At 49.6% G+C, this 25,558-nt stretch overlaps 1 long non-coding RNA gene across 1 annotated transcript; it reads left to right on the top strand.

Annotated features, from left to right (window-relative positions):
* The first annotated feature begins 6,751 nt into the window (after positions 1–6,751).
* LOC141027712 (uncharacterized) lies at positions 6,752–9,614 on the top strand. Its single transcript, XR_012189488.1, has 2 exons — positions 6,752–8,108; positions 9,356–9,614. It is a non-coding gene; the product is annotated as an uncharacterized lncRNA (long non-coding RNA).
* The last annotated feature ends 15,944 nt before the right edge of the window (positions 9,615–25,558 follow it).

Here is a 25,558-nt window from a genome sequence, read left to right as displayed (position 1 = left end):
ACTCCTGCTTTGTGGTGGATTAGCCTCTAGGTGGGCCGAGGATGAACTGGTACAAAGGGAGAACAACCTCAGGAGGCGTGTTCTTGTGTTTGTGTGAGCTAGTGAGGGTGTGGATGGTCTGAATGATCTGTCCCTTCCTATGGTGGTGGCTAGGCTATATTTATAGTGTCCTTGGTCCTCTTCCCCCAAAATGAAGGCGGGAAGGGATCCAACAACGGCCAAATTCGAAGGGAGACAACTAGTACATTTTATCCTAACGAAAGGTGGTCTTCGCCTGCAAAGCTTCTGGCTGTGACACCGTCGTGGGCCCGGCGATGACCTCCGTCCTGCTGTCCTGGCGGTCTTGGTCTTGTAGCACGGAAATGGAAACCTTTGGCCAATTCCTCGGGACTCCGCGCCTGCGCTTGCCTCTTTAGCACCAAAGGGGAAACCTGCTGTATTGTGCCCACTGGCGCCCGCCTGTCCTTGGTCGTCATGGCTTGCTTCACCTCAACCTCACGAGGTGAGCGCCTACATAGGAAACTCCGCTCCCCATGAGCCAGCCTTGAGAAGCCGCTCCTTCTGGAGGTCTTGGTGTCGTTCACCTCGCGAGGTTTCGCTCCTTGCGAGGGTCTTGTGTTGTTGGTACTGAAGATGGGCCGCACCAAGCCGTCGACGGAGCCACGCCGTGGGCCGCAGGCAGGCAAGCCTGGGTACCCCAGTTCCTAGAACACCGACAATAGCCCCCGGGCACAAGGCGCGTCGGACTTGGCTTCGAGGCGAAGCCAAAGGGCAAGGATGAAGCGATGCGGGCTCCAACCGCCCGCGGCCCCGGTCGACGTAGGTGCGTGATGGGACGTGGGTGTCTCCGCTTCCCCACACTGCCTCGGCAACCGTCTTGGGCTGACAAAAAGGCTGGCGCTTGCCGTTGAGCCTTCATTGCCTTCCCTTCTTCTTGCTCCAGATCCCCTTCTCTCCTCGCTAAAAGTGCTCCGAGTGTGTCTGCTTCGTCGCGTCCCACGGAAGCAACGCGATCTCGAGGGCCGGGAAGAAGGTGGACGACTTCCAGTGCAAGTGGATCTTCATGGACGCCAAGCGCCCCCACGCTCGGCTGGAGCTACCGACCACGATGCCGGCGAAGCTGGACCGATGGGCTCACGAGAAGCTCACCGACCCCTGGGCCATGCTGATGCTGGAGAAGATGACGGCAGAGCTGGAGGCGGAGAAGCTTACAGGGGCCATGCTCGTCAAGGAGTTCCTGATGCAGTGCCTGGCTCTACTCCAGGTGCACATTCGCCCCCTGTGGGGTCTCAAGGGCGCGAAAGACGACCTCTGGCTGCGCCCTGAAGACTTGACGAACGAGGAGCTGACCAAGGCCGTGCACACCTTGCTTGAGAAAGACCAGGGGGGCCTCCCAGAGGCCTAACTCCCGTTGTAACGCCGCAACGACGGGGCGGAGGTGGCTGCCGCCGTGCCCATCTTCAATGAGTGGGGGCTCGTGCCGCCCTCGCTCCCCAAGCTTCCGAACTCCCCGGTGCCGGTGTCCTCCGGCGAGAGCTCCAGGAAGGAAGGGAAGGAGGACTCGGAGGCGACCCTGGAGGGGGTGGGGGAGACCTCTCCCCCACAGCAGAGCGATCTCCTCCGTGGCCTCTCCGATGATGACGACGTTGGCGAGTACCTGGTCGAGGGTTCCCCGCGCTTCGCCGGGGTCGTCACAAGGTCCGGGGGCACCCCTCTACGGAGGCCGAAGCAGGGGACTCCAAAGAAGGGCGAGGCGGCGTCGCTTCCCCGGGGTGGCGCACCCTCCTTGCCGCAGGTCGCCGCTACTCTAGAGCCAGCCGCCCGCGCCTGGCCGATCCTGAGAGCGTGGCGAGGCCTGTGCCCAAGAAGCTCGGAGGCGCCTTGCTCCTGGCCAAGAGGAGGGCGTACGTTGCTGATGACGAGTAAGTATTTCACCTTGTTTCTGCTTCCCATCCTGGATGTCGTTCTCACGATATCCTCTTCCTGGCGGCCAGGCTGCAGCCGGTGGTGAAGAGGAAGAAGGAGGAGGCCAGGGCCGCCGAGGCCGCGCGTCCTGTTGTGGCTGCGGCGACGCTGGCGCAGGAGGAAGAGGCTGCCTCACGTCCGCCCACGATGTTGCGTGCCTCCCGAGGCTCAATGGCCCAGCCTTAGGAGAAGACCGCCTCCGTGGCTAAGCCGACTCCGGAGGCGCCTATCACCAGCGCACCCGCTGGGGGTTTGAGGGCTCGGGAGCCCCTTGTCGTCCTTGCTGCTGTTGTGTCGCCAGCCCAGGCACCGGTGCCACCTCCTGCCCAAGCCGTCATGCTGGCAGACTATGGCTCCTCTGCCATGCTCGGCGCTCTGGAGGAGGCCTTCACCACGTTGGACCGGTTCCGAGCCGATCTTCGGGGTGCCGACCAGCGCGCGGCGACGGGGCGTCTGGGGCTGGTCTCGGGGTGGCTCCAGGCCGACTCGTCCGTCAGGACAGCCTGGGGCCAGGCGAGGCCACTGCCGTGGAGGGCAGGAAGGTGGCCGGCGAGGCCACAGCTGCTTGCGACGCAACGCTGAACGACATGGTAGCTGCCAAGGAGCGCTACCGCACGATGGAGGCCGAGCTGAAGGCCCTTCGCGAAGAGCAAGCCACCTGCACTCGCCGTCTCGAGGAGCGGGAGGTGAGGCCGAAGGCCCGGGAGACCGCGCTCGCCAACTGCGACACCGAGCTGGAGCAGGCAGCCCAGGAACAGGCCGTGGAGCGGAGTCGCCTGGGGAAGCTAAAGGAGGAGACGGAGGTGGCCCAGGCGTCCCACGGCAAGCTTGTCTCCGAGGAGAAGGCCCGGCTGGAGGGCAAGGAGAAGTCCCTCTCCGCGGCTGAGGAGGTCGCCGCCGTGGGGCGTGACGCCTTTGTCTCCCACAAGTCGGGGTCGCGCACGGCGCTGCAAGACCTTTATGGGGAAGGGTACAAGAAGCCGCTAGCGACTCCGAAGGGAGGCCCCGCCGGGCTGCTCCCCAAGCTTGCCTCGGCGGACGAGGGTATCCTCGTCGGAGTGAGCCCCATGGTGGAGGGAGAGGCTCACGCGCTTTTTACCTCGGCCGCGATGCACATCTTCAGCCACCTCCACCTTTGGGACCCCAGTTTCGACCTTGGCGCGTTGCTCAAACCCTTGGCCCCTGAGCTCCACGACACTACCGCCAAGGCCATGGGGAAGCAGGTGGAGGCCCTGCTGCAGAAGTTCCTCTGCATCGAACCCGTGACCGACGCTGGTGGCAAGGATGGCGGCGACATTGTTGATGACGGGCCTCCCCAGGCGAGTGACGGCAGCGTCCAAGGCTGAAGAAGAGGTTCGAAGGTGGCTCTTCCCCCTGTTTTAACCCTGCAACATTCACGGTGCCTCTTGGAGGCATGAGACTTCTGCTTTGAGTTGCAAGAGACAATATGTTTTGTAATAATTTGCTAGGATTTCGCAACTTCCTTTCCGCTTGCTTTAGTGTTCTGCGTCGGCAGGGCCCGGCCCCGCGCATACCTCAGCCGTCATTGGGGCATCCGGATCACCAGGACGAGACCAAGGAGTGAGGGGCTACATGACCTATGAGGCCCTCGAGTCGCGATGCTCAGGGGTCCCCCTTGACGTACGAACATCTCTCAGGAAGGAGACGTGAGTGTTGTTTTCAGCGTTGTGCGTCAGCAGGGCCCGGCCCCGCGCATACCTCGGCCACCATTGGGGCGTCCGGATCACCAGGACGAGACCAAGGGGTGAGGGGCTACGTGACCAGTGAAGCGCCTGAGTCGTGATGCTCAGGGGTCCCCCTTGACGTACAAACAACTCTCCATACCTTTCCTCGCTGGGCTTTCGCTCGGAAGGGACGCGAGAAGACCGGGTCCAAGGGACCTGGTGAGGTGGCGTATGCCAGGCGTGACCTGAGCGTAGCCCCCATGCCCAGCCCCCTCGCGCGGCCCTCCCGAGGGGAAGGCGTTGTGGTGAGACTGAGCAGTGAGCCTGGTGGCTCTCCTTAGGTTACTGCAACCGCTAGGTTGCCCTCAGTTGTTTATTCACCAGCGCAGAGCATGGTGCTTCCGCTCTTGCACGGGCATAGCCGCTCCTCTACCGTGTCATCCGCCAGCGCGGAGCATGGGGCTTCCACTGGTTCATGGGTGGGAGCTCCCTCTGATTGGAGACTCCGGGGCGTGTACAGCCCCGTCCTGGCACGTGGCTTGCACGACAGGACTAGAGGAGGTGTATATGGGCACTCGTGAGCCAACGCGGGACTCACGAAGCCCTACCACAAGGCGGGTTGCGCCTGAATTTGGTTCGGAACACTTATAAGGGTCCTGCGAGATGGTTAGGCAGCCTGCGCCGAGTGAATCTCCTGAGGTTATCGCATGAGAAGGACAAACACCAACGACCCCGGGAGGTGACGTGAACGGGGCCGGCCCGCCAGACAGAGCTCAGCCATTGGGTTTGTCAACGCTGCAACGACGAACCCGAGCACAGACGCCGTGCCTAGTCTTCTCATGCGAAGGTCCTGAAGAAAGACAACCGGCGCGCGGCTCCGGTGGCGGCGAGGCACGGGTCGCGCACCCTAACTTATTCGCTCCCGATTAGCTCATGCATGAACAAGGCACCAATGACCATGGGGGGTGACATGCACGGGAGCTGGCCCGCGAGCCAGAGCTCAGCCACTTGGGTTTAGCATCGTTGTAGGGACGGACCCGAGCACATACGTCGTGCCAGTCCTTAATCATGAGGCGGTCGTGGAGGGGTTTGCCAGGGTGATGTCGCTTGAAGCTACGTCGGTATTTGCCCAAAGAGGAAGGGATGATGCAGCACAGCGGCGGTAGGTATTTCCCTCAGATATGAAACCAAGGTTATCGAACCAGTAGGATGTAACGCCCCGGATCCGATGTGCCAGGTGTCCTCCAGTTATTCGTCGTTGTTGCCATGTCATGTGCATGCGTGTTGCATTTTGCCATGTCATCATCTGCATTGCATCTTCATGTTTTTTCAAAACTTGCATCCGTTCGGGTTCCCCCGGTTCTCCCCGTTGTCCGTTCTGAGCCCAACCTCACCCGCACGCGCCCGAGGCACCTCCGAAATATTATTTTATAAGTGGCCGGAAAATGTTCTCGGAATGGGATGAAAATTGGCGTGTGGTCTTATTACAGTGTAGGTAGGCCGCCTGCCAAATTTCATCGCGCTCGGAGTCCGTTTGTTAGCCCAACTGTCATCCGTAGCGGCACCGTTGCCGGTTTAATCGTCGGATGTTTCGGTCTCCGAAACTGCCGCCGGGCTGCCTTTATCTTCTCTCCCCATTGCCCGAGGCCTTCTACACAGCCCATGTGCCCACCTACCAACCCCCTCCGATCCGGAGCCGTTCGAGGGCGATCGGAGGCTCCAAAACGCCTAACCCTAGCCCCCCTTGCCTATTTAATCAACCCCCTTGCCATTTTTGGGCAATCCTAGCCCCCTAGACCCTCCACCTACCTCTAGCCGCAGCCAACCCCCCTCCTCCTCACATTCCGCGCCGCTCCAACCCTGCTCCGCCACTTGGCGCCGCCGCCGGCGCGCCCCGGACCAATCTAGGCGCGCCACGTCGCCCCCTGGCCGTCTCTAGCCACTGCCCCGCCGCCACGTGGCATCGCCACCTCACCCTACCTCCCCGCGCCGCCAGGCCCGTGCCAGGCCCGCCCGGGCCCCGATCTGGGCCCGAGGCCCGCAGCCACCCGCCTCCGCTCCCGAGCGCCCTGCTCGCCTGGATCCCGTCGCCCTCGCGCCCTCACCGTCCGGCGAGCCCCCGCCGCCTCCGCCTCGTCCCTGGCGCCGCGGGTGAGCCCCGCCGCAGCGCTCCCTCTCTCCCTCTCTCCTTCCCCTGCCTCACTCTCTCTCTTTCCCGCAGGAGCCGCCGCCGCCGGAGTTTCCTCGCCGCCGCTGCGAGTCGCCGCCGCCGGAGCCCCTCCGACTTCCTCCCGTGGCCGGATCCGGCACCGCGCCGCCCGGATCCGTCCATTCCTGCCGCCCCGCGCCGTTTCTCCCCTGGCTCGCCGTCCAAGGCTCGCCGGAAGCGCCGCCGGCGCACCCTCCCTCGCCTGCGTGTGAGCGCCTGCTCGGGCTGGGCCTTGTGCCCGCGTGGGCCCCGCAAACCCAGGCCCAGCCGCGGCCAGCGACCGGCCCAGCCAGCTCCGCCTTTGCCCGGCATGCCTCCTCAACCGACCGGCCCAAGTGGCCCAACGTGAGCACCCCCCCCTTTTTCAGCGCATGTGCGACTTATAGCTAAGTCACGCCCGTCTGGTTTTTTTTTCTGAAAATCGACCAAGTCCCTAAAAAACTTGCTATATGTGGCCCTGTTCATCACATCATAACTCTCTGCATATAGATCCGTTTCGTGCGTGTAATATGTCAAATTGTTCGTCTCGTGATGCTCTACATTTGGTTCCATTGCACCATGTTCATTTGAGTCCATCTTGATGCCCAAATCATCATTGCAAGAGTGCTAGTTGCTGTTGTCTGCTGGTTCTTAGCAGAACTTGGAGATTTGTCATTTTTGTATCATTTAATCTGTGCATCTTATGGGCATGAGCTCTACATGTGTTTTGTTGTATGCCATTCCATCTTTCTAGTAGTGTATGCCATGTATTTTTGTGATCTCTGTGGTGACTAGCACAAGCATACAAACTTGGCTCCGTAATGTTTCTGATTTCAGGGACTTAGTCCTTGTCTGCTGTTATTTTGTTGCCATGTCAACTTGATGCTACAGAGAGATCCATGCATATTTTGGACATGTTCAGTAAGGATGTTTTGTAGATGTTCTTGTAATTGATCCATTTTTGCCCTTCTTCGCAATTATGGAGTGCCATAGCATGACTCAATCTTGCTCTACTTTTGCTATAAAATATTTCTGGCAGATTCTTAACATGATATTCATTTTTGCCAAGATTTTTGTAGTTGATCCACACATGCTATGTATTTGTTCTTGCCATGGATAGCTTCATAAACATGCCATCTTGCTGTAGGTATGCTTGTTTTGTCATGCATTGCTTTGTGGTGAGTGCATCAAGCTCACCAACATGCCTTCATATTATTGTTTCTGCCATGCTCTATTTTCTGCCAAGTCTGAAACCTATTAACGAAACTTGCTATGTTTACATGGTTGCCATCATATCTTCTGATCCTTTTGGCTTAAGGTCAGTAAGGGACTTTTGTTCTATGCCATTATTATATTCATGCCATGCTTTTCTTTACTAGGATAAGTTCCTGTAGCATGTCGATTTCGTGCTCTGAACATTGCTACCTGATGTTATTTCTGCCATGTCCAGTAATTCTGCCAAGTCTGTGAACCTGTTATTATTTGCAATCTTGCCATGTCCTTTTGAGCTTGTTCTAGTGATATCTGGAGATAGCTCAGTGTTCATGTTTTGTTGTGCTTTATCTTTACATCATGTCCATGCCTTTTGTTTTCATGTTGGTTGCTGTAGCATATTGTTTTGATGATTTCTAGATGCCTAGTTGCTGTTTTGGACAGTTTATTGCTATATATTGTTTGGAGTGTATGTGTTGCACCGTTGCTCCGTTTTGAGCATGCTCTATATGAAACTTGCTTAGAATTGCATGTAGTTTCATATTATCATGTTGCATCCTTGCCTTGAGGTGTTTTCTTGATGTTTGTATGCATTTTGCATCAATGCCATGTTTAACTTGTTTTGCTCATATCTTCTAGACCGTAGCTCCGAATCTAATGAACTCTATATGGAACTTGAATAGAATTTCGTGTAGATCATCATGGTGCTCTTTAACTTGCTGTTTAACAACTTGAATATAAGGTTTATTCAGTTCTGGACCAATTTCGAAATTTGCATATGAGGACTTACAGGAATTGTTATATGTTGTTTCCGGCCTCATTTAAACTTGCTGTGATGTGTTGATCTTGTATGCATTATCTCTTGTCATGAGTAGCTTCATGTAGCCTTGTCATGCATCATTCTTGATTGAGCATCATGCCTTGTTCATGTGTGGTGTGTTTACCTTGTTGTGTGCTTCTTCTCGATAGTTCCCGTGTCGTTGCGATCATGCGGATTCGTTCGTCTTCGTGGCTTCATCTTCTTCATGGACTCGTTCTTCTTCCTAGCGGGATTTCAGGCAAGATGACCGTCACCTTGGATCTCATTACTATCATTGCTATGCTAGTTGCTTCATTCTAACACTATGCTGCGCTACCTATTCACTTGCTCCTCAAGCCTCCCAAATTGCCATGAACCTCTAACCTTTGTCACCCGTCCTAGCAAACCATTGTTTGGCTATGTTACCGCTTTGCTCAGCCCCTCTTATAGCGTTGCTAGCTGCAGGTGAAGATGAAGATTGCTCCATGTTGGATTATGTTTATGTTGGGATATCACAATATCTCTTATATTATTAATGCATCTATATACTTGGTAAAGGGTGGAAGGCTCGGCCTTATGCCTGGTGTTTTGTTCCACTCTTGCCGCCCTAGTTCCCGTCATACCGGTGTTATGTTCTCGGATTTTGTGTTCCTTACATGGTTGGGTGATTTATGGGACCCCCTTGACAGTTCGCTTTGAATAAAAATCTTCCAGCAAGGCCCAACCTTGGTTTTATCATTTGCCTCACCACCACCTACTTTTCCCTTGGGAGTCGCTCTCTCGAGGGTCATCTTTATTTAGCCCCCCCGGGCCAATGCTTGTCTTAGTGTTGGTCCGAACCAGAGCCCTTTGCAGCGCCACCTCGGGGAAACTTGAGGTCTGGTTTTAGTTGTACGGATTGCTCATCCGGTGTTGCCCTGAGAACGAGATATGTGCAGCTCCTATCGGGATGTCGGTGCATCGGGCGGCTTTGCTGGTTTTGTTTTACCATTGTCGAAATGTCTTGTAACCGGGATTCCGAGACTGATCGGGTTTTCCCGGGAGAAGGAATATCCTTCGTTGACCGTGAGATCTTATAATGGGCTAAGTTGGGACACCACTGCAGGGTATTATCTTTCGAAAGCCATGCCCGCGGTTATGAGGCAGATGGGAATTTTTTAATGTCCGGTTGTAGAGAACTCGACACTTGACCTTAATTAAAACGCATCAACCGCGTGTGTAGCCGTGATGGTCTCTTCTCGGCGGAGTCCGGGAAGTGAACACGGTTTCTGGGTTATGTTTGACGTAAGTAGGAGTTTAGGATCACTTCTTGATCATGGCTAGTTCACGACCGTTCCTTTGCTTCTCTTCTCGCTCTTATTTGCGTAAGTTAGCCACCATACATGCTTAGTCGCGGCTGCAACCTCACCACTTGTCCTTTCCATACCCTTTAAGCTTTGCTAGTCTTGATACCCATGGTAATGGGATTGCTGAGTCCTCGTGGCTCACAGTTTACTACACCACCAGTTGCAGGTACAGGTTTTACGAGGATCATGACGCGAGAGCGATGTTTACTTGTTTTGGAGTTCTTCTTCTACTTCTTCTTCGATCAGGGGATAGGTTCCAGGTCGGCAGCCTGGGCTAGCAGGGTGGATGTCGTTTGAGCTTCTGTTTGTGTTTCATCCATAATCGGATGTTGATCTTATGTATGATGTATTGATGTATTCTGGCGGCATTTGTATGCCTTGTATGTATCCCCAAATATTAGGTAATGTTGATGTAATGATATCCACCTTGCAAAAGCGTCTTCAAGATGCGCTTCTACCCTTGGTGGGACCGTCGAGTTCCTTTAGGATAGGGTCGCATCTTGGCCGTGACATAGGAGAACCAAGCAACACAACGTAAACAGCCCCTGCACACAGATAACAAATCCTCGCAACCCGACGTGTTAAAGGGGTTGTCAATCCCATCCGGGGTACGGCGCCTCAAGTGGCAAACGGACGTGAGATAAAATTGTAGTAGATTGATAGATCGAACGCCAAATAAAATAAATAGAAATAAAACGCAACAATGTATTTTTTATTTTTGGTTTAATAAATCTGAAAATAAATGCAAAGGAAAAAGTACATCGCAAAGGCAAATATATGAGAAAGAGACCCAGGGGCCGTAGCTTTCACTAGTGGCTTCTCTCGAGAAAAATAGCAAACATGGGTGAACAAATTACTGTTGGGAAATTGATGGAACTTCAAATAATCATGACAATATCCAGGCAATCATCATTATATAGGCATCACGTCCAAGATTGGTAGACCGACTCCTGCCTGCATCTACTACTATTACTCCACACATCGACCGCTATCCAGCATGCATCTAGTGTAATAAGTTCATGGAAAAACGGAGTAATGCAATAAGAACGTTGACATGATGTAGACAAGATCTATCTATGTAGAGATATACCCCATCGTTTTATCCTTAGTAGCAACGATACATACGTGTCGTTTCCCCTTCTGTCACTGGGATCAAGCACGGTAAGATCGAACCCACTACAAAGCACCTCTTCCCATTGTGAGATAATAGATCAAGTTGGCCAAACAAAACCCAAATATCGGAGAAGAAATACGAGGCTACAAGTAATCATGCATATAAGAGATCAAATACACTCAAATAACTTTCATGGATATAAAAAGATAGATCTGATCATAAACTCAAAGTTCATCGATCCCAGCAAACACACCGCAAAAGAGTTACATCATATGGATCTCCAAGAGACCATTGTATTGAGAATTCAGTGAGAGAGAGGAAGCCATCTAGCTACTAACTACGGGCCCGAAGGTCTACAAAGAACTACTCACGCATCATCGGAGAGACACCAATGGAGGTGGTGAACCCCATCCGAGATGGTGTCTAGATTGGATCTGGTGGTTCTGGACTCTGCGGCGGCTGGATGAATATTTCGTCGACTCCCCTAGGGTTTCTGGAATATTGGGGTATTGATAGAGCAAAGAGGAGGTCCGGGGGGCACCCGAGGTGGGCACAACCCACCAGGGCGCACCTGGGCCTCCTGGCACGCCCTGGTGGGTTGTGCCCCCCTCGGGGCACCCCCAGGTGCAGCCAGGGCCCATTATGTTGCTTCTGTTCCAAAAAAATCTCTATGGAGTTTCGTTGCGTTTGGACTCCGTCTGATATTGATTTCCTGCGATGTAAAAAACATGCAGAATATAGCAACTGGCACTTGGCACTATGTCAATAGGTTAGTACCAAAAAATGATATAAAATGATTATAAAACATCCAAGATTGATAATATAACAGCATGGAACAATCAATAATTATAGATACGTTGGAGACGTATCAGCATCTCCAGGCTTAACTCCTACTCGTCGTCGAGTAGTAAGTGATAAAAACAGAATTTTTGATGTGGAATGCTGCCTAACATGTCATATCATATTCTTTTCTTTATAGCATGGACAATTGGACTTTTATATGATTCAAAGCAATAGTCTGGTTTTGACATAATAATTTAGGTACTCAAGCATATCAACAAGCAACCAAGTCTTTCAAAATATCAATGCTAAAATAAGTTATCCCTAGCCCATCATGCTCAATCATTGATCCATTCATGAAACACACTCGCATATTAACTACAACCAATACTCAAGTACGATCATATTGCCTCCTAATTGGTGCTTTTCTAAGAGAAGATGGAGACTCAAATTCAAAAATAAAAATTGCATAAAGTAAAAGAAAGGCCCTTCGCAGAGGGAAGTAGGGATTTGTAGAGGTGCCAGAGATCAAAGCGAAAAATTGAGAGATAAAAACATTTTGGGAGGTGCATCCATCCCACCAACGAAAATGACTTAGAGTTCCCAACACTTTCCATGCTAGATATATCATAGGCGGTTCCCAAACAAAAAATAAAGTTTATTCCTTTTTCCACCATACTTTCACTTTCCATGGCTAGCTGTATCCACGGTTGCCCTCCATACCAACACATTCCAAGGAATTTATTGTTTGACAACATAAAGTAAATTCATTTTTTCATTTCGGGACTAGGCATCCCTAAAACCCTTGCCTTACTCTTGTGCAATGACAAGTGAATAAACACTCATCGTGAGAATAAGACATCCAGCATGGAAAATATTAGCCACCCCTCGCCACTCCGAGAGCGAAACAAACCCACAAAAGAGAAGTTTATTGTGAAAATTAGAGATGGCACATGCAAATTTGCTTAGAACAGCAAAAGAATACCGCATATAGGTAGATATAGTGGACTCATGTGGCAAAACTGGTTTAAAGGATTTTGGATGCACAAGTAGAGATCATACCTTGTGCAAAATGAAGGCTAGCAAAAGATTGAGAAGCGACCAACCAAGAAACGAATAATCTCGTAACTGAGCATTAAGCATAATTACCGAATAATGCACCACAAGTAGGATATAATTTCATTGCATAACTATTGACTTTCGTGCTTGCATAGGAAATCACAAACCTTAACACCAATATTCTTACTAAAGCATAATTACTTATCAACATAACTCACATATCACATCATCATATCTCAAAACTATTACTAAGAATCAAGTTTATTTTGTCCAATGATCTTCATGAAAGTTTTTATTATATCCTTCTTGGATATCTATCACTTTCGGACTAATTTTCATGTGTTTCTTTTCATAAGCTCAAACAAATATAAGTGAAGATCATGAGCATAATTTTTCTTTTCTTTCTCACAAAATATTTTAAGTGAAGCAAGAGAGAATTTCTTCCAAATTTTACTAACTCTCAAATAAATCTAAGTGAAGCAAGAGAGCATTTTTCAAAAATACTAACCACACCATGCTCAAAAAGATATAAGTGAAGCACTAGAGCAAGTCCATTGCTCATAAAAATTTAAGTGAAGCATAGAGAGCAATTCAAACAAGTCATGACATAATTTTGGCTCTCCCAAATATGTGTGTCCAGCAAGGGATCAAGACTTAAAACACAAAATAAAACAAGCAAAGACTCATATCATACAAGACGCTCCAAGCAAAACACATAGTATGTGACGAATAAAAATATAGCTTCAAGTAAAATACCGATGGTCGTTAGAAGAAAGAGGGGATGCCACTCGGGGGCATCCCCAAGCTTAGTTGGTTGCTCATTTTTGGATAATAGCTTGGGATGCCGGGGCATCCCCAAGCTTAGTCTCTTCTATCCTTCCTTCATCCATCATAAGATAACCCAAAACTTGAAAACTTCAATCACACAAAACTCAACAAAACCTTCATGAGATCCGTTAGTATAAGAAAGCAAACCACTACTATAAGTACTGTACCAAACCGATTCATTTTTTTGCATTATATCTACTGTATTCCAACTTTTCTATGGCAAAAACTCATTAAAGAAAACCATAGAGCCATCAAAATAAGCACACAACGCAAAGGAAACAGAATCTGTCAAAACAGAACAGTCTGTAGAAATCTGACTTTTTCGAATACTTCTGTAACTCCAAATATTCTGCAAAACTAGGACGACCAGGATAATTTGTATATTAATCTTCTGCAAAAAGAATTTGCATTTTATCATGTTCTGTTGATTTTTAACAATTATTTTTGTGAGCGCAAAAGTTTCTGTTTTTCAGCAAGATCAAACAACTATCACCCAAGATCCTATCGGTTCTACTTGGCACAAACACTAACTAAAACACAAAAAACACAATCATAACAATAGCATAATTCTGCTAACACTCAAGAAGAGAAAGCAAAAAGCAAAAATAAAATTTATTCATTGGGTTGCCTCCCAACAAGCGCTATAGTTTTACGCCCTTAGCTAGGCATAAGGCAAGGACCTAAGTATTGTCATCTTTGGTTCGAGATCCATAACATGCCCTCATGATTGATTCATATGGTGGCTTAATTATTGTTCTAGGAAAGTGTTCCATACCCTTCCTCAAAGGAAATTGGAACTTAATATTGCCTTCTTTCATATCAATCACGACACCGATAGTGCCTAAAAACGGTCTACCAAGAATAATTGGACAAGACAGATTGCAATCAATATCAGAACAATAAAATCTGTGGGCACATAATTCCTATTTGCAAGAATAAGAACATCATTAATTCTTCCCATAGGCTTTTTAATAGTAGAATCCGCCAAGTGCAAATTCAAAGAACATTCTTCAATACCGGTAAGACCAAGCACATCACATAAAGATTTCGAAATTGTAGAAACACTAGCACCCAAGTCACACAGAGCAAAACACTCATAATTTTTAATCTTGACTTTGATAGTAGGTTCCCACTCATCATGCAATTTTCTAGGAAATGAAACTTCTAATTCCAATTTTTCTTCAAAAGCTTTCATCATAGCATCAACAATATATTTAGTAAAAGCTTTATTTTGTTCATAAGCATGGGGTGAATTTATCATGGATTGCAACAAAGAAATACAATCAATCAAAGAGCAACTATCATAATTAAAGTCTTTGTAATCCAAAAGAGTGGGCACATCACTAGTTAAAGTTTTGACCTCTCCAAACCCACTTTCATCAATTTTCTCAACAAGATTTTCACCCTCCGAAATATTGGGACGCCTTCTACCTAAAGTTGACTCTTCTCCAATCCTCTTTTCATCAATCTTAACTTTACTAAACAAGGAATCTATAGAAGCAACACCAATCATTTTGAGATCTTCATCACTTTTACGAAAGTAATTACTAGAGAATGCTTTTTCTAAGAATTCTCTTTTACCTCTAAGCATACTGGTTCTTTTCTTACTTTCATCCATAGAAACATAAAGTGCTTTAATTGATTCATCTACTTTAGGCACAAAAAATTTCATCTTGAGATTTTCCACATCATGAGCAATCTATCAACACTTCTAGACAAATCATCAATCTTACTCAACTTTTCTTCTATGAAAGTGTTGAAAACTTTTTGTGTGTTGATAAATTCTTTGATATTATTCTCAAGATCAGGGGTGTTCCTATTATTATTATAAGATTGATTTCCATAGGAATTACTAGGAAAAGGCATAGGATTAAAATTACCTCTATAAGCATTGTTATTGAAATGATTCCGAGAGATAAAATTCACATCTATGGCATCACTATTTTAATCAATCAAAGTAGACAAAGGCATATCATTAAAATCAATAGGAGCACTTTTACTACCAACCACATAAGAGCATCAACTTTTTCACTCAAAGAAGAAATTTCTTCAACCGAATTAACTTTTCTACTAGTAGGAGCTCTTTCGGTATGCCATTGTGAATAATTTGCCATGATATTATCAAGCAACTTGGTGGCTTCACTCAAAGTAATTTCCATAAAAGTACCACCCGCGGTGGTATCTAAAAGATTACGAGAAACAAAATTCAACCCCGCATAAAATTTTTGTATGATCATCCAAAGATTTAACCCATGAGTTGGGCAATTCCCTAGCATCATTTTCATCCTTTCCCAAGATTGTGCAACATGCTCATGTTCAAGTTGCTTGAAATTCATGATCTGGGTTCTAAGGGAAATAATTTTTGCGGGCGGAAAATACTTAGTGATAAAAGCATATTTGCAATTATTCCAAGAATCGATAATATTGCGAGGCAAAGAAGAGAACCAAATTTTTGCAGAATAGCGCAAAGAAAACGGAAATAATTTCATCTTTACCACATCATTGTCCACATATTTTTTTTCTTTTGCATATCGCATAATTCCGCGAAGGTATTAAGATGGGACGCGGCATCCTCATTAGGAGTACCAAAAAATTGATCTTTCATAACTAGATTCAGCAAAGCTGTATTAATATCACAAGACTCCGCACTAGTGGCAGGAGGAGCAACCGGAGTGCCGATAAAATCATTGTTGTTGCTATTTGAGACATCACATAACGTGGTGTTCTCTTGAGTCATGGTGACCACACAACAAGATTGCACTCAAAAACAGATCCGGCAAGAAAACGGCGAACGGAAAAAGAGGGGCGAATAAAACGGCAAATTTTTGTGAAGTCGGGCAGAGGAAAACGAGAGGCAAATGGAAAATAATGTAAATTGTGAGGAGATGATATTTGTGATTAGGAACCTGGTATATGTTGAAGATCCTCCCCGGCAACGGCGCTAGAAATTCCTTTTGATGTCGCTTGAAGCTACGTCGGTATTTCCCCAAAGAGGAAGGGATGATGCAGCACAGCAGCGGTAGGTATTTCCCTCAGATATGAAACCAAGGTTATCGAACCAGTAGGAGAACCAAGCAACACAACGTAAACAGCCCCTGCAGACAGATAACAAATCCTCGCAACCCGACGTGTTAAAGGGGTTGTCAATCCCTTTCGGGGTACCGCGACTCAAGTGGCAAACAGACGTGAGATAAAATTGTAGTAGATTGATAGATCGAACGCCAAATAAAATAAATAGAAATAAAACACACCAAGGTATTTTTGTATTTTTGGTTTAATAGATCTGAAAATAAATGCAAAGGAAAAAGTAGATCGCAAAGGCAAATATATGACAAAAAGAGACCCTAGGGTCGTAGGTTTCACTAGTGGCTTCTCTCGAGAAAATAAAGCAAACGGTGGGTGAACAAATAACTGTTGGGCAATTGATAGAACTTCAAATAATCATGACGATATCCAGGCAATGACCATTATATAGGCATCACGTCCAAGATTAGTAGATCGACTCCTGCCTGCATCTACTACTATTACTCCACACATCGACTGCTATCCAGCATGCATCTAGTGTATTAAGTTCATGGAAAAACGGAATGATGCAATAAGAACGATGACATGATGTAGACAAGATCTATCTATGTAGAGATAGACCCCATCATTTTATCCTTAGTAGCAATGATACATACGTGTCGTTTCCCCTTTTGTCACTGGGATCAAGCACCGTAAGATCGAAGCCACTACAAAGCACATCTTCCCATTGAGAGATAAATAGGTCAAGTTGGCCAAACAAAACCCAAATATCATAGAAGAAATACGAGGCTATAAGCAATCATGCATATAAGAGATCAAAGAAACTCAAATAACTTTCATGGATATAAAAAGATAGATCTGATCATAAACTCAAAGTTCATCAATCCCAACAAACATATCGCAAAAGAGTTACATCATATGGCTCTCCAAGAGACCATTGTATTGAGAATTCAGCGAGAGAGAGGAAGCCATCTAGCTATTAACTACAAACCCAAAGGTCTACAAAGAACTACTCATGCATCATTGGAGAGGCACCAATGGAGGTGGTGAACCCCATCTGAGATGGTGTCTAGATTGGATCTGGTGGTTCTGGACTCTGCGGCGGCTGGATGAATATTTCGTCGACTCCCCTAGGGATTCTGGAATATTGGGGTATTTATAGAGCAAAGAGGCGGTCCGGGGGCACCTCAGGTGGGCACAACCCACCAGGGCGCGCCTGGGCCTCCTGGGACGCCCTGGTGGGTTGTGCCCCCCTCGGGGCACCCCCCAGGCGCAGCCAGGGCCCATTATGTTCCTTTTGTTCCCAAAAAATCTCCGTGGAGTTTCGTTGTGTTTGGACTCCGTCTGATATTGATTTCCTGCGATGTAAAAAACATGCAGAAAACAGCAACTGCCACATGGCACTATGTCAATAGGTTAGTACCAAAAAAAATATAAAATGATTATAAAACATCCAAGATTGATAATATAATAGCATGGAACAATTAAAAATTATAGATACGTTGGAGATGTATCAAAGGGCGTACGACGTTCATGGCAACGAAGCACCGGACAGACAGGTGATAATCACAAAGCAACTCATGAAAGAGTAAGGCCAGTTCTGATATATGCAAAAAAGATACATGTCGTAGGGACAGACCCACACAGCTTGGGGATAATGCAGCCCGAGGGGCGCCCCCAACTGAACAAACCAAAAAGTGTCACCTGACACCGTTGCTGAAGAAGTGTCGGAGTAGATGAAGAAGCGTGCTGTAGAAGTCACTCCTCATGAGTCGTCCAGGTCCCGAGCCTCGTGGGGCTCCGAAGGCTCGAGGTGCTCGCAAGGGTCCAACGCCTCCTCTGATAAAATCACCTGGTGCCTGGCCTCGCGAGCCTCCAGTACGTGCCGCATGTAGCGCTGATGCGCGGCAGCCCTGTTCAGCAGACCGAAAGGCATGCGAACGTAGCTGTGAGACGGGCCCTCACACCGGCCAACGTGGGACGGCCAGAAGAGCTCCTGAGATGCGGCCCTGTTGAGCCCTGGGATGTTGATGCAAACGCGCAGCTCGCTGCCCTTGTCAGGAGCGGGAGCTGCGCTGAGGGGTGCGGGGCGACGCTCGCCTCGCATTGCTCTTGCCTCCTAAAGCTCCTTGATTGCCTTGGTGATGAACTCCTGAGCACCTGGCACCTCACACCCTGTGCTCTCCTCGCGGAAACACGCGTTGAAGCACACCTCCACATGGTGCCCGAACGCCTCCCTCGTGACACTGTCAGGTTTGAGGCCCTCCAGAAGAGAGCCCCCTGAGGGAGTCCTGGATTAAGGGGACCTCGGGCGTCCGGCCTATGAGACGTGGGCCGGACTGATGGGCCGTGAAGATACAAGATAGAAGACTTCCTCCCGTGTCCGGATGGGACTCTCCTTTGCGTGGAAGGCAAGCTTGGCGTTCGGATATGAAGATTCCTTCCTCTATAAACCGGCTCTGTACAACCCTAGGCCCCTCTGGTGTCTATATAAACCGGAGGGTTTAGTCTGTAGGGGCGATCATAATCATACAGGCTAGATATCTAGGGTTTAGCCATTACGATCTCGAGGTAGATCAACTCTTGTAATCCCCTGATTCATCCAAGATAATCAAGCAGGAAGTAGGGTATTACCTCCATCAAGAGGGCCCGAACCTGGGTAAAACATTGTGTCCCTATCTCGTGTTACTTTCGATCCTCAGACGCACAGTTCGGGACCCCCTACCCGAGATCTGCCGGTTTTGGCACCAACATTGGTGCTTTCATTGAGAGTTCCGCTGTGTCGTCCTTAGAAGGTTCGATGGCTCCATCAATCATCTACAACAATGTTGTCCTGAGGGAGGTCTTTCTCCCCGGCCAGATCTTTGTGTTCGGCGGCTTCGCACTACGGGCCAACTCGATTGGCCATCTAGAGCAGATCGATAGCTACGCCCCAGGTCACCAAATTAGTTTTGGAAATCTGGATTATGTCGCTGATATCCGACGAGACTTGATCTTCCAAGGGTTTGCGACCCCAACCTCCGCTCTGGCCTTAGATCCGGAGCGCATCACCTGGTCCGAAGACGGGATTCCCGGGCCCGCCGGACTCTCTGCGGCTATTGAGCCTAGTATGGGAGAGCCGGAGGAAGTAGTGTCACCGGCAATTTCATGAAGCCGGGCTCTTCCCTGAACACTGGCTCCGAACCCTCAGAGTCAGCATCGTGTGAGCTCAGCCAAGGAGTTTCCTTCCCGCCGTACTCCACGGACTCTCCTCCCCCTAGCCAAACCTCGCCTTTAAGCGAGGGTCTGGACTTAATGCGATCCCTCATCATTATAGAGTGGCAACGTCCAAACTGTGCCCAGCCCGGACTAGGGGCTGAGAGCGGGGAATTTTACGTCCTACCCACCACCCACTTCATAGCCACTGTCGAGGACTTAACCGACATGCTTCATTACGGCTCCGAAGACATCGATGGCATGGACGACGATGCCGGAGAAGAGCAGGCCCAAAACCCGCCGTTTACCGGACGTTGGACGGCCACCTCTTCGTATGACGTGTACATGGTGGATACACCCAAAGAGGGTAACGGCGATAACGAGAAGGACCCAGTTGAGGATAAACCTCCTGAGATAAAACCAAAGCGCTGACGTCAGCGGCGCCGCTCTAAATCACGCCGTGGAAAAGACAGCAATACCGGCACCGGAGACAACAATACTGCGGATGACGCCAAAGGCCAAGAAGACCACGTCGAGCCAACCTCCGAACAGGACAATCGGGAAGATGGCCAAATTAACCCTGATGAACAGGCTGTAAACAAAGACTCGGAGGATAGTAATTATCTTCCACTCTCCGAGGATGAGGTGAGCCTCGGCAACGAAGACTTTACCGTGCCTGAGGAACCCCTCGAACAGGAGCGCTTTAACCGCCGGCTAATAGCCACTGCAAGGAGCCTGAAAAAGAAGCAGCGGCGGCTTCAAGCTGATCAAGACCTGCTCAACGACAGGTGGACTAATGTCCTGGAAGCCGAGGAATACTGCCTCGGGCGCCCAACCAAGAGTTACCCGAAGCGTAAGCTGCTACCTGAATTCGAAGATGAGGCGCTGGAGCCCGTACCATCAGCGCGTAAAGCGGTCGACCGACCACCACGTGGCCGTGACAAAACGACAACTCAAGCCGAACACCAGCCCGTACTACCTCGCCATAAAAATAGAGACACAACAGCTCCGGGATATATGTATGACCTACGGCAGGACTTGGAAAATAGAGCATGTCAAACCTGATCGATTTACGGATTGCGGGGGCGTGCCCCGGCGCGCGAGGACGGCTATCCAGCCAGGCGCGACAAGCATAACCACGTCCGGGCCGAAAACCGCAGACGGACTCAATCCGAGATGCATCGCGACTTGGCCCGATATAGAGGTGCCGCACACCCCCTCTGCTTCACTGACGAAGTAATGGAGCACGGATTCCCGGAAGGGTTTAAACCCGTGAATATCAAATCATATGATGGAACAACAGACCCCCGCAGTATGGATTGAGGACTTTCTTCTCCATATTCATATGGCCCGCGGTGATGATCCTCATGCCATCAAATACCTCCCGCTAAAGCTCAAGGGACCAGCTCGGCACTGGTTAAACAGCCTGCCAGAAAACTCCATTGGCAGCTGGGAGGACTTGGAAGACGCCTTCTGCGACAACTTCCAGGGTACATACGTCCGACCTCCGGATGCCGATGACTTAAGTCACATAGTTCAATAGTCCGGAGAGTCGGGCAGGAAATTCTGGACTAGGTTCCTAATTAAAGAACCAGATCGTCGACTGTCTGGATGCCGAAGCCCTAGCGGCCTTTAAGCACAGCATTCGCGACAAATGGCTCACCCGACACCTTGGCCAAGAAAAGCCAAGGTCCATGGCAGCCCTCAGGGCACTTATGACCCGCTTTTGCGCAGGCGAAGATAGTTGGCTAACCCGTAGCAGCAACAGTGCAAGCGAACCTGGCACCTCTGAAGCCAGAAATAGCAACGGCAAGTCCCGACGCAACAGGCACAAGCGTCAAAGCAACGGTGACAATGCCGATGACACGGCGGTCATCGCCGGATTCAGTGGCTCCAAGTCCGGTCAGCGGAAGAAGCAATTTAATAGAAGCAATCCGGGCTCATCCAGCTTGGACCGAATACTCGATCGACCATGTCAGATCCACGCCACCCCCTATAAACCCGCCAATCATACCAACAGAAGCTGTTGGGTCTTTAAACAGGCCGATAAGTTAAATACCGAGAACAAGGAGAAGGGGTCGCCAAGTGAGGACGATGACGAGGAGCCCCGTCCACCGAACACAGGGGGACAGAAGAAATCCCCCCCAAGTCAAAACGGTGAACATGATATACGCTACTCATATCCCCAAGAGGGAGTGCAAACGCGCGCTTAGGGACGTCTATGCGATAGAGCCTGTCGCCCAAAAATTCAATCCATGGTGATCTTGCCCGATCACTTTCGATCGCAGGGACCATCCGACCAGTATTCCTCACGGCGGCTCAGCCGCACTGGTCCTCGACCCAATCATTGATGGATTCCACCTCACGCGAGTCCTCATGGACGGGGGCAACTGTCACGCCCATATGCGAAACTATTCTAAAGAGACTCGAAGGTCCCACCAAGGATAGAACCGCATATTGATACGCTTTTGCAAGGTGGATATCATTACATCAACATTACATAATAGATGGGGATACATACAAGGCATACAAATGCCACAAGAATACATCAATACATCATACATAATATCAACATCCGACTACGGATGAAACACAAACAAAAGCTCAAACGACATCCACCCTGCTAGCCCAGGCTGCCGACTAGGAACCTATCCCTCGAACAAGAAGAAGCGGAACAAGAACTCCAAAACTATAAACATCGCTCTCGCGTCATGATCATTGCATAACCTGTACCTGCAACTGGTGTTGTAGTAATCTGTGAGCCATGAGGACTCAGCAACCCCATTACCATGGGTGTCAAGACTAGCAAAGCTTAATGGGTATGGAAGGGGTAAAGTGGTGAGGTTGCAGCAGCGACTAAGCATGTATTGTGGCTAACTTACGAGTAGAAGAGTAAGATGAGAATCTACGCAAACGGTCACCAACTAGTGGTGATCAAGAAGTGATCCTGATCTACTTACGCTCAAACATAACCCAACCGTGTTCTCCTCTCGAACTTCCCCGAAAAGAGACCATCACGGTTACGCAACGCGGTTGGTGTATTTTAATTGAGTCAACTTCAAGTCTTCTACAACTGGATATTAACAAATTCCCATCTGCCACATAACCGTGGGCACGGCTCTCGAAAGCTTAAACCCTGCAGGGGTGTCCCAACTTAGCCCATGATAAGCTCACGATCCGCGGAGACAATCCTCCATCGCGGGACATCCGATCAGACTGGGGGTCCCGGTGCACAAGACATTTCGACAATGGTAAAACAAAACCAGCAAGACCGCCCGAATGTGCCGACAAATCCCGATAGGAGCTGCACATATTTCATTCTCAGGGCACACCAGATGAGCCACCGTCGGGTTGGCATAGACCCTGATTGCCCAGGGGGCGCCGGACATCGCTCGGTTTGGACCAGCACTCAGAGGAGCACTCGCCCGGGTGGGCTAAAATAAAGATGACCCTCGGGAGCGTGACTCCCTAGGGAAAAAATATAGGTAGTGGGTAGGCAAATGTAAAACCAACGTTGGGCCTTGCTGGAAGAGTTTTATTCAAAGCGAACTGTCAAGAGGGTCCCATACCCCTCACCGTGTTAGGGACGCAAAATCAAGGAACATAACATCGGTATGACGGAAACTAGGGCGGCAAGAGTGGAACAAAACACCAGGCATAAGGCCGAGCCTTCCACCCTTTACCAAGTATATAGATGCATTAATTAAAATAAGAGATATTGTGATATCCCAACAAAGTTCATGATAAGCATGTCCCAACATGGAACAGCCTGCAACTGCACCTGCAACTAGCAACACTATAAGAGGGGCTGAGCAAAAGCGGTAACATAGCCAAACAACGGTTTGCTAGGAAGGGTGAAAAGGTTAGAGGCTGGCATGGCAATTTGGGAGGCTTGAAAAACAAGTGATGGGTAGCGCAGCATAGCGATAGAACGAAGCAACTAGCATAGCAATGATAGTAGTGAGATCCAGGGTAACGGTCATCTTGCCTGAAATCCCGCTAGGAAGAAGAACGAGTCCACGAAGAATACGAAGCCACGTAGATGAACCAAGCGTAGTCGAACGAATCCTCACGACGCAACGAAACGGGAACTATCGAGACGGAGCACAACCGGAAAGAAGCAAACAACATGGTAAACACACAGCACATAAACATGACATGATGCTCAACCAAGTATGATGCATGTCAAGTCTAAATGATGCTACTCATGGCAAGAGATGATGCATACGAGAACCACACATCTAAGCAAGTTTAAATGAGGCCGGAATCAACAAGCAACAATTTCGGAAAATCCTCATATGCAAATTTTAGAGTTGGTACTGTTCTGCCCTAAACCATATTTTAATGTTGTTAAACAGAAAATAAAGTGCACCATGTTAATCTATGCCTTTTTCTACCCATTTACATATAAAGTTTATCTAAATCGGAGCTCCAGTTATTTAGTTACGAAACAAACCATTTTAACATGTTATTTGAGCAAATTTAATCAAAGAGCAAGTTTAAACATTTTAAACATGGATAAAAGCTGGATATAGTGAAACGACATGAAAAACTGAGCAAGATGCATATATGACATGTTTCATTTGCATGCATGGATTTTTAGTTATTAACAAACCAAAATAATGGCATTTCTGTGAATATGCAAGAGAAAATTAAACGACAGGGAACACGAGCTGGGCCAGCCACTATCAATGACGAGGGGGCCCGTGGTGCTGAGGTGGCAGGAGTGTGAGTGTGGAGAGGGTATGTGTGCAGAGAGGGTGACAAATGGGGTCCACTGTCATAGAAGCAACAGAGGCAAAAATAGCGGTTCTAAATATGTTCCCAAGGGGATTCGAACCGGGGTCTCCCCGGTAGAACTCCATTGATCGATCCACTGCGCTACTGCTACTGCTGTTGCAGGGATTGGGCACGGCTTTGTTTGAACTAGTCCCACGACGGATGGGGTTTCTTCTCCTCTGCAACAGAGAAGACACCGACCTGCACTGGCGGGCAATGGTGAAACGGCGGGGTCCAGGAGGCAACTGCGGGTGTGTGGGATAGGCTGCTGCGAGGCTCAGCCACGAGGAGGGGTGCAGAGCCGCTCGAGCTCGAGCATTGCTCGGCTCGGGGCCATGGCATGGCGCGGCAAGGGAGGGAAGAAACCACACGCAAGGCGAGGCAAGGCAGGAAGCGCGGGCGAGGACCTGGGGGTGTGCGCATGAGTGATGTGGTGCAAGAAACAGGGAAACGCGGGCGTCGCGTTGGTGTCTCACGGGAGGCAGCGTGCATGTGTGGAGGCGCTGAGTGTAGGTTCTCGCATGCGCAAAAATTCAGAGATCAAGGCCATGGCGGCGAAGCACGACGAGGCAAGCTGCGGGGCCCTGACTCTGTGCAAGGGCGAAGAGGAGCGTGGTGTGCGTGCAAGGACATAAGCGGCGTGCAGCGGGCGCACGAGCACAAGCTCAAACTCGAGCCCATCCGTGACGGAATGACTCGAGGTCGTGCGGATCAGTGGCTACGATGATGGAAACGACGGCGGAAAGAGGTGAGGAGGTGCGGCTGCTCACAGAGGGGGTGCTGCTGGAGTCGATCGAGCTCGGGGACGAGGGGTCGTGATGAAGTTGACCGGCGACGAGCACCTGCCGTAGATGAAGACAACGACGAGGAACTTGGCGTTCCTCTGAACCGTGAAGAAGATGAAGCAGAGGAAGAGGACGTCGAGAAACTTGGCGTCTCCGGCCTTGGATCCTTCCGGCTCCTGGCCTTGATTGAAGATGAAGAAGACTACGCAGGCGGCGTGGGGAGGCGCTGATCAGCGATGGTCCGTGATGTCCGTGAAGACGAAGAAGAAGGGGAGGTAGTCGCCATGGAGGAGGCCGATCCAGGGCTCTAGGGACTTGCTGCAGGGTCAAGGAAGAAGACAAAGACGGCTACGGCGAGGATCAAGCCGGAGAAGAGCTTGAGCTCTCCTTGGTCATGGAGTTGGGTGTCTCGGGAGGAAGCGCGTGGGGCTGCCCTCCTGGATGGTGGCGGCGGAGGAGGAAAGAGGGGGTCCGAGGGAACCCTACGGGGGTCGCTGCGAGGCTTTATAGGAGGGGAGACGCGGTGCCGTGGCCACGGTGGCCATGTGCCCCACTCTCCCAGAGTTACCGTGAGAAAGATATGTGATGGAGGTGGAAGAAAAGGTGCGGAGTGAGGGGATGACAGGTGGGGGCGACTGGGTGCATATGGGAAATTTTACCAGGGAGAGAGAGAGAGAGAGTTGGGCTGGATCGGCTGGGCTGCTGGGTTGCTGAAGCTACTAGTCACTGGGCTGCGCTGCTGCTCTTTTTCTATTTCTTCAAACAGAAATAAAAGAGCAAAATCACAGAGTAATTGGAG

Source organism: Aegilops tauschii, chromosome 7 (assembly GCF_002575655.3).
Source record: "Aegilops tauschii subsp. strangulata cultivar AL8/78 chromosome 7, Aet v6.0, whole genome shotgun sequence".
Lineage (NCBI taxonomy): Eukaryota > Viridiplantae > Streptophyta > Magnoliopsida > Poales > Poaceae > Aegilops > Aegilops tauschii.
The sequence above is the reverse complement of the archived record's forward strand: the minus strand, read 5'-3'. Positions and strand labels throughout refer to the sequence as shown.